The sequence below is a fragment of the Malania oleifera genome, chromosome 5 (assembly GCF_029873635.1).
Source record: "Malania oleifera isolate guangnan ecotype guangnan chromosome 5, ASM2987363v1, whole genome shotgun sequence".
Taxonomy (NCBI): Eukaryota; Viridiplantae; Streptophyta; class Magnoliopsida; order Santalales; family Ximeniaceae; genus Malania; species Malania oleifera.
Window position 1 is genome coordinate 33,781,806 of NC_080421.1, and position 12,014 is coordinate 33,793,819.

General features: G+C 35.5%; 1 long non-coding RNA gene across 1 annotated transcript in view; it reads left to right on the plus strand.

The window, feature by feature from the left end:
- The first annotated feature begins 10,429 nt into the window (after positions 1-10,429).
- Positions 10,430-12,014, plus strand: part of LOC131155819 (uncharacterized) — a 33,526-nt gene continuing 31,941 nt past the window's right edge. The window contains exon 1 of the long non-coding RNA XR_009136910.1: positions 10,430-10,725. This is a non-coding gene — a long non-coding RNA (uncharacterized LOC131155819). The remainder of the gene's footprint in view (positions 10,726-12,014) is intronic.

Genomic DNA, 12,014 nt, shown 5'->3' on the forward strand with positions numbered 1-12,014 from the left:
AATTCAGATAATTTAGGTTGGAATGATAGGATGAATATGTATGTGTGTGAAGTTAATGTTAGGATGAAGATTTTTACCTCAATGGTTTTGTGGTAGAATTAAAATATGAATTATTAAATTAGAACCCGTATATTATATCAATTCCATTATTACATATTTGTATTAATTATGTTAAATGTGAAATTTCTAAGTTGGGTTATATCCTATTTATATACTGTCAGATAGTGCTATTGTATTATTTGATTTAGGTGTAATTCACTCGTTTGTGTTTCGGAAGTTTGCTAAACTATGTGGGTTAAGGGTTCAACTGTTAGAGACAGAGTTAGTAGTGGGCATAGTCACAGGGTCAGTGCTAGTATGTAGCACGGTGATTAGGGATAATCTAGTTGAGATTCAGGGGAGAGTGCTGCCTACTAGTTTGATAGTCCTTGATATGCATGATTTTGACATTATTCTGGGCATGAACTGGCTAGCATCTATCTACGCAAGCATTGATTGTCGTAGGAAGGAGGCGGTATTCAGACGTCTTGGGGAGTAGGAGTTTGTATTTGTTAAGTCGTGTGTGCGTTTGGTACCACAGATCTTTTCTATTATCCAAGTGAAGAGGTTACTTTTGGGGGATGCTAGGGTTACCTTGTAATGGTGAAGGAAGCGCCGAAGGAGGAACTCAAGTTGGAAAATATCCCAGTGATAAGGGAGTTTTCTGATATTTTTCTAGAGGAATTACCGGGCCTCCTGATCGTGAGATGGAATTTGCAATTAATTTGATTCTATGGACAACACCAATCTCCAAAGCCCCATATAGAATGACTCCAGTTGAATTAGAAGAATTCAAGGAGCAACTACAAGAGTTTATATACAGGGGGTTTATCAGACCAAGTGTATCGCCTAGGGGTGCACCTACGTTGTTTGTGAAGAAGAAGGATGAGTCGATGAGGATTTGCATCGACTACTGGGAGATTAATAAAGTAATAATGAAGAACAAGTATCCATTACCCCGAATTGACGACCTGTTTGATTAACTTCAGGGTATGCAGATTTTCTCTAAAATCAAATGCGATCTGGATATCATTAGGTGAAGGTTAGATGAGATGATGTATTGAAGACTGCTTTTCGGACTCGGTACGACCATTATGAGTTCTTGGTTATGTCGTTCGGGTTGACGAATGCTCCAGCGGTATTTATGGATATGATGAACAGGGTATTCCATGAATACTTAGACCAGTTTGTTATTGTGTTCATAGATGATATTTTGATCTATTCGAGGAGCCCTGAGGAGCATGAAGCTCATCCGAGACTAGTGCTTTAGGTACTCATGGAAAATAAATTATTTGCTAAACTTAAGAAATGTGAATTCTGGCTAGAACATGTTACATTCTGGGTTATGTGGTATCAAAGGAAGAGATTTCAGTGGATCCGAGCAAAGTAGAGGCTATAGTTAATCGGGCAAGGTCGAAGAACGTGCAGGGAATCAGAAGTTTTCTAGGCCTTGTTAGATACTACCATTGATTTGTCGAAGGGTTCTCCAAATTATCAGGGTCTTTGATATGACTAACGAGGAAGAATGTGAAGTTTGACTGGACCGACGAATGTGAGCAGGGCTTCTAGGAATTGAAGCAGTGTCTAGTCACTGCCCTAATGTTGACCCTTCCATTAGGTGATGGTGGATTTGTAATTTACAGTGACACATTGTAGAAGGGACTTGATTGTATTCTAATGCAGCAGGGAGAAGTCATCGCGTATGCATCTCGCCAGTTGAAAGAGTACGAAAAGAACTATCCTACGCATGACTTGGAGCTAGTGGCAGTTGTGTTTGCATTGAAGATCTGACAACATTACCTTTATGGTGTAAGGTGTAAGATCTTTACTGATCATAAGAGTCTCAAGTATTTTTTCACCCACAAGGAGTTGAATATGAGGCAGCGCAGATGACTCAAGTTGATAAAGGATTACGACTGCACCATTAACTATCATCTAGGAAAGGTGAACGTGGTAGCTGATGCATTGAGTCGAAAATCTAGGGGTACGTCAGCCTTAGCAGTTATGGCTTGTCACCGTATCGTGATGGACTAGGAGAGTTTGGATGTAGAATTGGTAGAAGGGAACCATTAGTCGTTCATTTTTAGTCTGGTGGTTCAACCGATTTTGTGGGAGAGAATCAGAACAGCTCAGTTGAAAGATGTAAAGTTGATAGAGATTGTAGTGAAGTTACAGGATGAGTAGCACACAGACTTTAATGTGGCTGAGGATGAAGTTCTCAGATTTCACACTCGATTGTGTGTGCCAGATGACGTAGAGATAAAGAGGACGATTCTAGGGGAAGCTCATCGTTCTCTCTATACTGTTCACATAGGTAGCACAAAGATGTATAGAGACTTGTGAGAATCGTTCTGGTGGAGTAACATGAAGAGGGAAATTGCTAAATTTGTGGATCAGTGCTTGACGTGTCAGTAGGTGAAGGCAAAACACCAGAGACCAGCGGGATTACTTCAACCACTGGACATCTCTATGTGGAAGTGGGAGCATATCTCGATGGACTTTGTATCGGGATTGCCTTCAGCGTTGCATGGGTAGAATGCCATATGGGTAGTGGTTGACAGATTGACGAATACTGCTCATTTCATTCCCGTTAGAACCAGTTATTCCATGAATAAGCTGGCAGAACTCTATGTTTAGGAGATAGTCAGAATACATGGCGTGCCCGTGTCTATCGTTTCAGATCGAGATCCGCGGTTCACTTCTCGTTTCTAGAAGAGTTTGCAGGGAGTGTTGGGTTCTTAACTTACTTTCAGTATTGCATTTCACCCTTAAACGGATGAATAGTTCGAACGAACCATTCAGATTCTCGAGGATATGCTACGGGCATGTGTGTTAGATTTTGGGGGCAGTTGGATCCGATATCTGTCATTGGTTGAGTTTGTGTATAATAACAGTCACCAGGCCAGCATTGAAATGACACCATATGAGGTTTTGTATGGTCTCTGGTGCCGATCTCCGTTGTACTAGGATGAAATAGGTGAGCGGCAGATTTTGGGACCAGAACTTGTTCAGCAGGCCTCTGCAAAGGTTGAACTTATCAGGGAAAGGATTAAGGCAGTCCAGAGTCGGAAGAAGAGTTATGCGGATACTTGTCGATGGGAGCTAGAATTTGAAGTAGGTGATGTTGTATTCTTGAGTATTGCTCTGATGAAGGGGGTGATGAGGTATGGAAAGAAGGGCAAGCTGAACGCTAGATATATTGGACCATTCGAGATTTTGGAGAAGATTGGTTCAGCGGCGTACAAGATAGCACTGCCCCCAGCGCTATCCAGGATACACGACGTGTTTCACGTGTTTATGCTGAGGAGGTACGTTCCAGACCCCTCACATGTGATCAGTTATAAATCGTTGGAGATCAGGGATACTCTGGCATATGAGGAGGTATCAGTTCAGATTTTGGATCGAAAAATATAGGAATTGTGTACTAAGGATATACCGTTAGTGAAGGTGTTGTGGCGAAATCATGTAGTTGAGGAGACTTCTTGGGAGTTAGAAACGAAAATACGCCAAAAGTAACCACAATTATTTAGCGAGGACTAGTGCCAGACGGGTAAGGGTATGCTTGTATATGGAGGGATTATAATAAGTTGTGTAATTAGTTGTGTGTAGTTTTAATTATGGATAGTCTTTGGAAAAATTTGTTATGGTTATTGTAATTTCCTAAAGACAGTATTGTAACCACGATATTCCTCCACCATAAGTGAAGGTAGTTAATAAATGTGGTACGGGGCCATTTTGTGGGTGGCTGCCGACTCTTCTGTAGATAATGATTGTAAATTATGGAGATAATTGGTAGTAGTTAACAAATTTCGAGAACGAAATTTTTGTAAGAAGGGGAGAATGTAGTGATCTTAAAAAAAGGAAATTTTTTTTTAAAAATTATTATTAAAAAAAATTTAAATTAAAATTTAAAAATAAATTTTTTTTAAAATTAATTAATTAATTATTATTAGTAATTAAATAATATATTATTATAATAAAATGCATTATATATATATCCTGAAGGATTTAAGAATCCTTTAGGGGGAAGTAAGGAAATAGAGGCCCCCTTTCTTCATCTCCTCTCTCCCACTTTCCTCCATCTCGTCTCCGATATTCGGTCGATCAAAAATTCAAAAATACTGTTGGCCTCTGTTCGCCACCACCGACATTTCTACTGGAGCGGATCTATCGTGGGAGCGGCGTAGACATATCTCCTAGTGTAAGGACAAATGTCAAACTTATCTCAATTTCTTTTAAACTGTAAGCCCTATTAACGAACGAAAATTGTCAGGAGACTCATGGAGAGATTCTCTACAATTTAGTCAGAGCGAGTTTTTGAATTAGAGCTCCGGAATACCAATCCTAAATCGGGGGTAAGTTTGATAATTTAGGTTTTTATTGGGCTATTTAGGGTATTTAAAATTTAGGAAAATTTTAGGGAAAGTTACTCTAGGGATTGTGACGAATAATATGGTGAAATTTGAATTTCAAAGTTTTAAGGGTTTTTGAATGCCTAAGGCGTAAGCCGGGGTGTTATCGGACTTTTTCAGGAATTAGGTAAGGGGATTAAGTTAAGTTAATAATTTTATGAAAATTGAATCAATTTAATTGTTATGTTTATATAAATTTATTTATTTATTTGGGAATTCAAATCCTATTTTGAAAACCAACCGTTCGAAATGGATTTTACAAACTTAGGATATATGGTATGATATTTTTGAATAAAATAAATGGTGGAAAGTTTGTTTATTTATATGGATATGTTAAAATGTCAAAAATTGTGTGGAAGATGATTTAATTTGTATGGATTATTATATATCTGGATTTGAGATTTTGAAATACTAAATTGTTTGAAAAATACTAGAATTGTTGTGAAAAATACTGAAAATGCTTGTGAAAATACTGGATCTATTTATGAAATGTAAGAATTTGAACTAATGGCCAGTGGCCAGGTATTGTTTGATTAGCCAAGGGCCAGAATTATTATTTGATGTTTGAGGGCTGAGTTTTAATTGATGGCTATATGTCGGATTGTATTTTTGGTCGGGGGCTGGGTTTTTGGAATAACAAGAAATATATGTGAAATGATGTTTTAAATGATATTTTCTATTATCTAAATTGCAATATATACTTTAGGAACCCTGGGGACTAGTATAGTGTGAGTACGATACCGTTGTTAGAGATTTGTTATGTGGCCGTGTGTGCCCACACTTGTGCTGAGAGGTGTAGGGTGACCTTGTCCGATTTGCCTATGTGAGGTGAATGCATCCTTGGTTGAGGGCAATCGGACCAGCAATTGGAGTTGCGTGTACCCACGGAGTATGTTAGCAGAAAGTATAGATGACTACTGTCTGGGTGGATCCCCCAGGACATTAGTCTAGCCTTCGGGTTGCACAACTCGTGCCATGGGGATGTAAATGGCGTGTTTGTCATAGGGAGTATCTTATATGCATATCTGTTAATTTATGGGAATACGGTTAACGAATAAGATAACTTCGAGGTCTTATTAAGAAATGTGAGTGCCCTGGTAGCAGTAATGGTACTAGAGTAGAGGGAAGTTATTTGTATGAGCGAGTTATCTTCCCTATTCTTGACTAATTGTGTGTGTGTAAAATAATAATGTTTTCATAAATGTGCTTATCGACTTAGTGAACTGGTTATTTTCTGTACACTAAATGCATACTGGCCACACACTGACATTAACTTAGTATTTCTCTTACTAAGTTGTGCCTCACCTCTACTTTATAAACTGTCTTTTCATGAAATTCTAGAAATTGAGTCTAGTGAGCTAGAAGAGCCGGGTTAAAAGTGTAAATTCATGTAGGTAGTGTGTAGATAGAGATTTTATTTTTGTTTAGTTTTATGGGATGTAATTATGTGGAAATGAATATATTTGTGCATAAAGATAGAACTCTGGTAATGTAATTTGAAGATTTTGTATTTTATTTTTGCTGCATATGTGTGTTTTATATATGATGAATAAGGTACTAGGTACACAAATGTCACTAAAGTAGCACTCCGAGTCCACGTGGTAGGTCGGGATTGTTACATTACTTCGCAGGTTGCCTTTTGATTTTGCTTAGAAATTGACTTTTTCTGTTCACCATAATATGCTTACGGTGATGTTATTTTTAGTTGACAACTATGGCTCTAGCCATGGAGGATAAAGTGGTCGAGATGTATCAGGTCTCTACAAAGGCAAAGGAGCGAAATGTTGCCTTGCAGAATGAGCTAAATGAAGCTCGAGCTGAAGCTGTTCTTCGGGAGAGGGTTTTTCAAGAGGAGATTGCTAGGATTCGGAATGAAGAGATCCGTGCTGCTACGAGTGCCGCGATATCAAACTATTGCAAACTTGATCAGTTTGTGGTGGATACCTCTTAGACGTACCGAGAAGGCTTTTGGAGGTGTTAGGAGTAGGTTAGGACACTGTATCCTGATCTTCCCTTGCCCAACATCTGTTCACTGGGTTATGGTAATGAGAGTCCTCAGTCAGAGGAAGAGATTGAAGAGGTGGATGATGAAGGTAGCGAAGCTAGGTCAAAATTTTAAAATATTACGTTAAGTTATATATATATATCTTCTTGATTCATAAACATGTTTCTCTATTAAAATACCTTGAGCTCCTTTACTTTGATATCATATAGAAAAAATGACAGGAAATTGGAGGTAATGCTTCTTAAAACAAGAATGCTTATGACGATTCATAGGTCATCCATTGGGAAATGAACTAACTACTTCACAATTTTTGTAGTATTAATTGGCACCTTTTGTGGGGAACATTTAGTTTCTAATAGATCGTGGTAACTCACTAACTGAAAATCGTGCCTCCTGGTGGGTAGGCATTCTCTCAAATAAGTATAATTGAGTTCTATGAAATTGCTTAAATTTATTTAAAGAATTTTATCCTACTTAGGATCGTAGAATGATAAAAAAGTTTAAAAACTACTCATACTACGTTTGAGAGTACGAAATTCGGATCTTAGATTTGAATTTGGATGGATTTGAACAAATTTCAATATAATTTTGTATTACATCTTATATAAATTCAATGGCTATCCGATTAGAGTAATTAGCCCAATGCATTTTAAATGAGGTGGCCCTATGAATAGTTTTCTGTCCTACCTATTTAAATAAATTAGTGTGGTGCACGATTTCTTACATAGAGCATTTAAAATAATTAGCTGGGCACATTTTAAGTAAACCATCCTAGTACCTTTTAAATGGGTTAGCTTGATGTACCATTTTTTTTTATCTAGTGCTTCATAATTAATTACTAGACCAACAAGGCTAGTTTTGTAAGCTCAATCCAACTATTAAATCAATTCATACATGAATAAAAATGGATGACATAAATACTATTAGTTAATCAACCCAATTGCATTTTAGATGTCGTTAAACTAACTTGAGGAGTCTTTATATAGGTTTGATATATGCAAGTGAGCATTAGTTTGGTTTAAGTTATAGTTATTAGGCATTGAATTCGAGTGCATATATAAGTTTACTTATCTTCTGTTTAGGTTTTTTGATGTTGGATAACTTTCAAAAGTAAAAATTTACACTCATATTCTAATAATTGTGTAATTAATGACAAGTCAATGAATTGATCGACTTAGACGTTAGACAAAAAAATCTCCTATCTTCTAAATGTCATTGCTTTTAAATATTAAAATTCACTAGTCAAGTTGATAAGAGTTTTTATGTGCCCTAACATTAGAAAGACTTGTTTCTCTAGTAATTTGCTTAGAACAAAAGAATAAAATGAAATGAAAGGAAATTAATTTTTGTAAGTTTATAAAATCATTACATACATTTTTTGCTTTATTTTATTCTTGATTTATTTTATTTAAGTGTACTGAGTGATATAAGATATATTGACTATGCTAACAAGAAGAAAATTTTTGTCCCCTTGCTTGGATTAAAGATTTTGTGAATTGCGAATTCTTGATGCTTACATGCTTAGTTTACTTTACAAATCTTAGTTGCATGACACTACAAAATCTTTTGAGAACCTATTATGCTCATGAAATATTCTCATATATATTTCGATAATCTGAAATTTTAAAACCTTTGAAGCATAAGTAAGGTTCTAAAGCATGTGATTTGCTAAATCAAATGATTAATTGGGAAACACACCACCTTCTCTCTCTCTCTCTCTCTCTCTCTCTCTCTCTCTCTCTCTCTCTCTCTCTCGTAATTCCAAGTAATGTACTATCTCTACTAAAAATATATTCATATTTTAAAATTTAAAAATAAAAAATTTAAAATGTGTGCCCACATTTAAAAAGGGTTCACACATTTCACCATCCTTACCTATCTACACTAATACCCATTTCTAAGATTTCAACCATAACCCTATAAATCAAAACATGAGAAGAAGAAGAAGAAGAAGAAGAAGAAGAAGAAGAAGATATTGTGTTTGCTGTATGTATTTACATGAGAACAATGCAGTCCTTTGGGGCGGAATCAATCCAGAGTCCTGCACCTGTGGAAAAGTTAACCGTGACATTCAAGCGCATACAAACCGCGTTCATGATTATAGGCTTCCTGAAGTACTTAGCCACCACCAGCTCTCCCTGCATCGCCATTGACAGATCGAATTTCATTCTTCCCTGCTCCCGATCCCGATCCCGCCGCATCACCTCCAGCACCCCCTCGTCCACTTTCCACACCGCGAAACCGAACGTCACCGCGAACCTCACTTCCTTGTTCGGAACCGCGTCGACTTGGACCGCGGATCCCGCGGATACCATATCCTTCTTGTAAGTTATCGGAGCCTCCACGATGTTCAACTTGAAGGCTCGGAAATCGTTAGGGTTTTGGATGGAGATGGAGGCGGCCCAAGCGGAGGCGACGCCGTGGTGAGAGATCTTGAAATGGGAGGCGGAGAGGGAGTGGAGGCGCAGGGACGGGGAGATTGGGAAGAACATCACGATTACGGCGATGTAGACGGTCGTGACGAGGAATTGAATGCCGAGGAGTGCGCAGACCCCGCACGCGGCGTATTTGGCGATGCATAAGGCGACGCGCAGCTTTGAGCGTTTGGTTTTGGCGGAAGCGTTCGTGGCCGCGGCCTCTTCTAGGGTTTCAGGCGGGGATCCGGCGTCGGTGACCTCCAGCGTTTGATCATCCATCTTCAAGAGGTACGCTGTCGATCGGGGTAAGCTTATTGATTGGTAATTCGTGAATGAAGAACCCATTTCATAATCGAGGATGAAGGAATGAGTGAATGAATGAATTAAGGTATTGAGAAATTGCACAGCAGATGAATGAGAGGAGAGAGAGTAAAACCAATTATGTGGTGTCCAATATTAGCACACGGAGCAGTTATGAAAAATTAACTACTCTACACGTGCCAAACCAACATGCATGCAAGTATGCAATTGGACACCACATAATTGATTTTAAATATAACATTACATTTCTTGAATTTCTACAGAATTTATTTAAAACATCTATTAACATACTAAAATTTATGGACAGATGCTAATTAAATGTTAAGTAGGTATGAAAAAAAAATGACTTTTATCCTTTGCACAAATTACATTTTAACTCGTCCGTTAGCCGTGTGATAAAATAAATTAAGAAAAAAAAATTGAATTAGGGAAATTAATTAGTTAAATATAATATTTTAAAATCAAACTATTAAGCAAATTGAAAACTCAATCGGTTCTCAAGTTAATCAGACCCAAGTATATAGTTCAAGTGTTTCAAGTCAACCAAAAGACATGGTATACTAATATATAATTATATTATTTTTTTTAAAAATAAAATATATGAAATAAATAAATAAATAAATAATATTGATAAATAAAAAATTAGATACTTACAATATTCCAAAATTTTTGTTACATATACAATTTTCATGCAAATTAAATGACTGAATACATCTTGAAAATAAATAAAAATAATTTAATATAAAAATTGTAATAACTTATCAAACACGGTGTTAAAAATTCATAAATTAAAGACAATTAAAGTTCATATTTCATAAATTTAAATTATAAAACTGAATGTTAGTCTTTTTATGTCTAAAATGCAAATGATAAGAACTCCAAAATTTATATTAATTAATTGACTAGTCCGTTTGTTTGAGTTGGCTTGTCCACCCCCCTCCCCCACGCCCCCCCACTTTTTTTTTTTTTTTTTTCAATTTTATCAAGATTATTATGCAATGAAATAGAGCATTCACCCTAATCTAAAAAGTAGGCAAGTTGCTAGTTTGACTAGTTAGATCGATTAGTCGAGGCCAATTTAAATATGACCATAATATGTGTTGTCTATTTGACCTACATTTAATTTACATTTTTGGGAGTTAAAATTGCATTATCATATTCTGAGATTTCTTAATACCATTTATTTTTTGGCCATAAATTCATTTAACAAATTTGATTTTTTTTTTATTACATAGGAACTCTAGCCATCAACGAATCCTTCGGATCCCCTGGTGTGGCATAAAATCTACGGATCAATGTCTTTTACCCCTAGGTCTCGTTGATAAGAGTAAAGTCCGGATGCGGACACGACTTCTGTGTATCAGTTGGATGTTCGGTCAACCCGATTCTCGGGACACATCTCCATTATCATTCACGATTTCTGCTGGCTTACAGAGAACTCTCACCATCCACGGTTTTCACTGGCTCATAGAGCGAACTCTCACCATCCACAGTCCCCGCTGACTTACAAAGTAAACTCTCACCATCCAAGGTACTGTTGGTTTTGTGAGTGTATCTACTTATAATTGAACCCTCGATGCTTTTTCTTACTTTATGATGTCTTTCCACCGCATCATACTATCAGTAAACAATAAAATCATGTATAAATTGTCCATAAAATAATAATTAAAGTTTTATAATATATATATATAAATAGATAGATAGATAGAAACACACAAACATATAATTGTGATACCAAAACTACAATCACTTTCTTTAAATGTTTTAAAATTTTAGAATACAATATAGAAGCCTTTACTTGACCAATGTTTTGAAAATTGGTCCAGATCTACTTAATTAGTTGAATTAGGAACTAGCTCACTTTTAGGGTCAATTCAAATTTTATATTTAGTACCATAACAATATAAATAAAATGAAGGAAAATTGATGAACTAACTCGTATAAAAGTTAATCAATTAATATAAATTTAAGTTTTTTTTTTAATCCAGTTAGCATCCACATTTTACATATTACATAGATAATTAACATTCTTTTATGATTTTAATTTATAGAGTGTGAATTTTGAAATTTTAGTTTACCATTTTTCTTTTAACATTTTATTTCATGGATTGCATAAATTTTAAAAATATTAAATTATATTTTATTTGTTTTATGATGTGTTTAGTCATTTAATTTATATAAAAAAATTCTAAACATAATAATAATAATAATAATAATAATAATAATAATAATAATAATAATAATAAATAGATAATTGTAATGTTTTAAAATCTTTGTTATATATGATTTTCATGCAAATTAAATGACTAAATATATCTTAAAAACAAATAAAAAAAGTTTAATATTTTTATATTGTTTCTAAGTCATAAAGCATGTTAGAAAAAAATGTAAATTAAAAAAAAATCAAAGTTCATACTTCATAAATTAATTTTATAAAGTTGAATGTTAGTTATTCTATATCTCAAATGTAAATGATAAATTTTTTTTTTTTTTTTAATTTATATTAATTGTGTTGGAGATGTGGCTTGTATTTGAGTGGAACACATGCGCCGGGGAAGTATAGTGATACAAAGAGCAAGGAAGGAGGCCGTAGGAGAAAAACCATCGAGAGTTACATCGACGGTTTACTCTTGGTGGTTAATTGTCAACGGTTTCTATTGTCTGTAGGATTTAGCTCTCAGTGCTTTTCGTCGATGGTTTGCCTGAAACCGTCAACGGTTTTGTTTGACGCAGGTAACTGAATTTGAATTGGGAGAACAGTAGATTGAGGGATTTGGAGGATTTTCCTTCGAGATTTATTACAAAAGTATTTTAAATAGT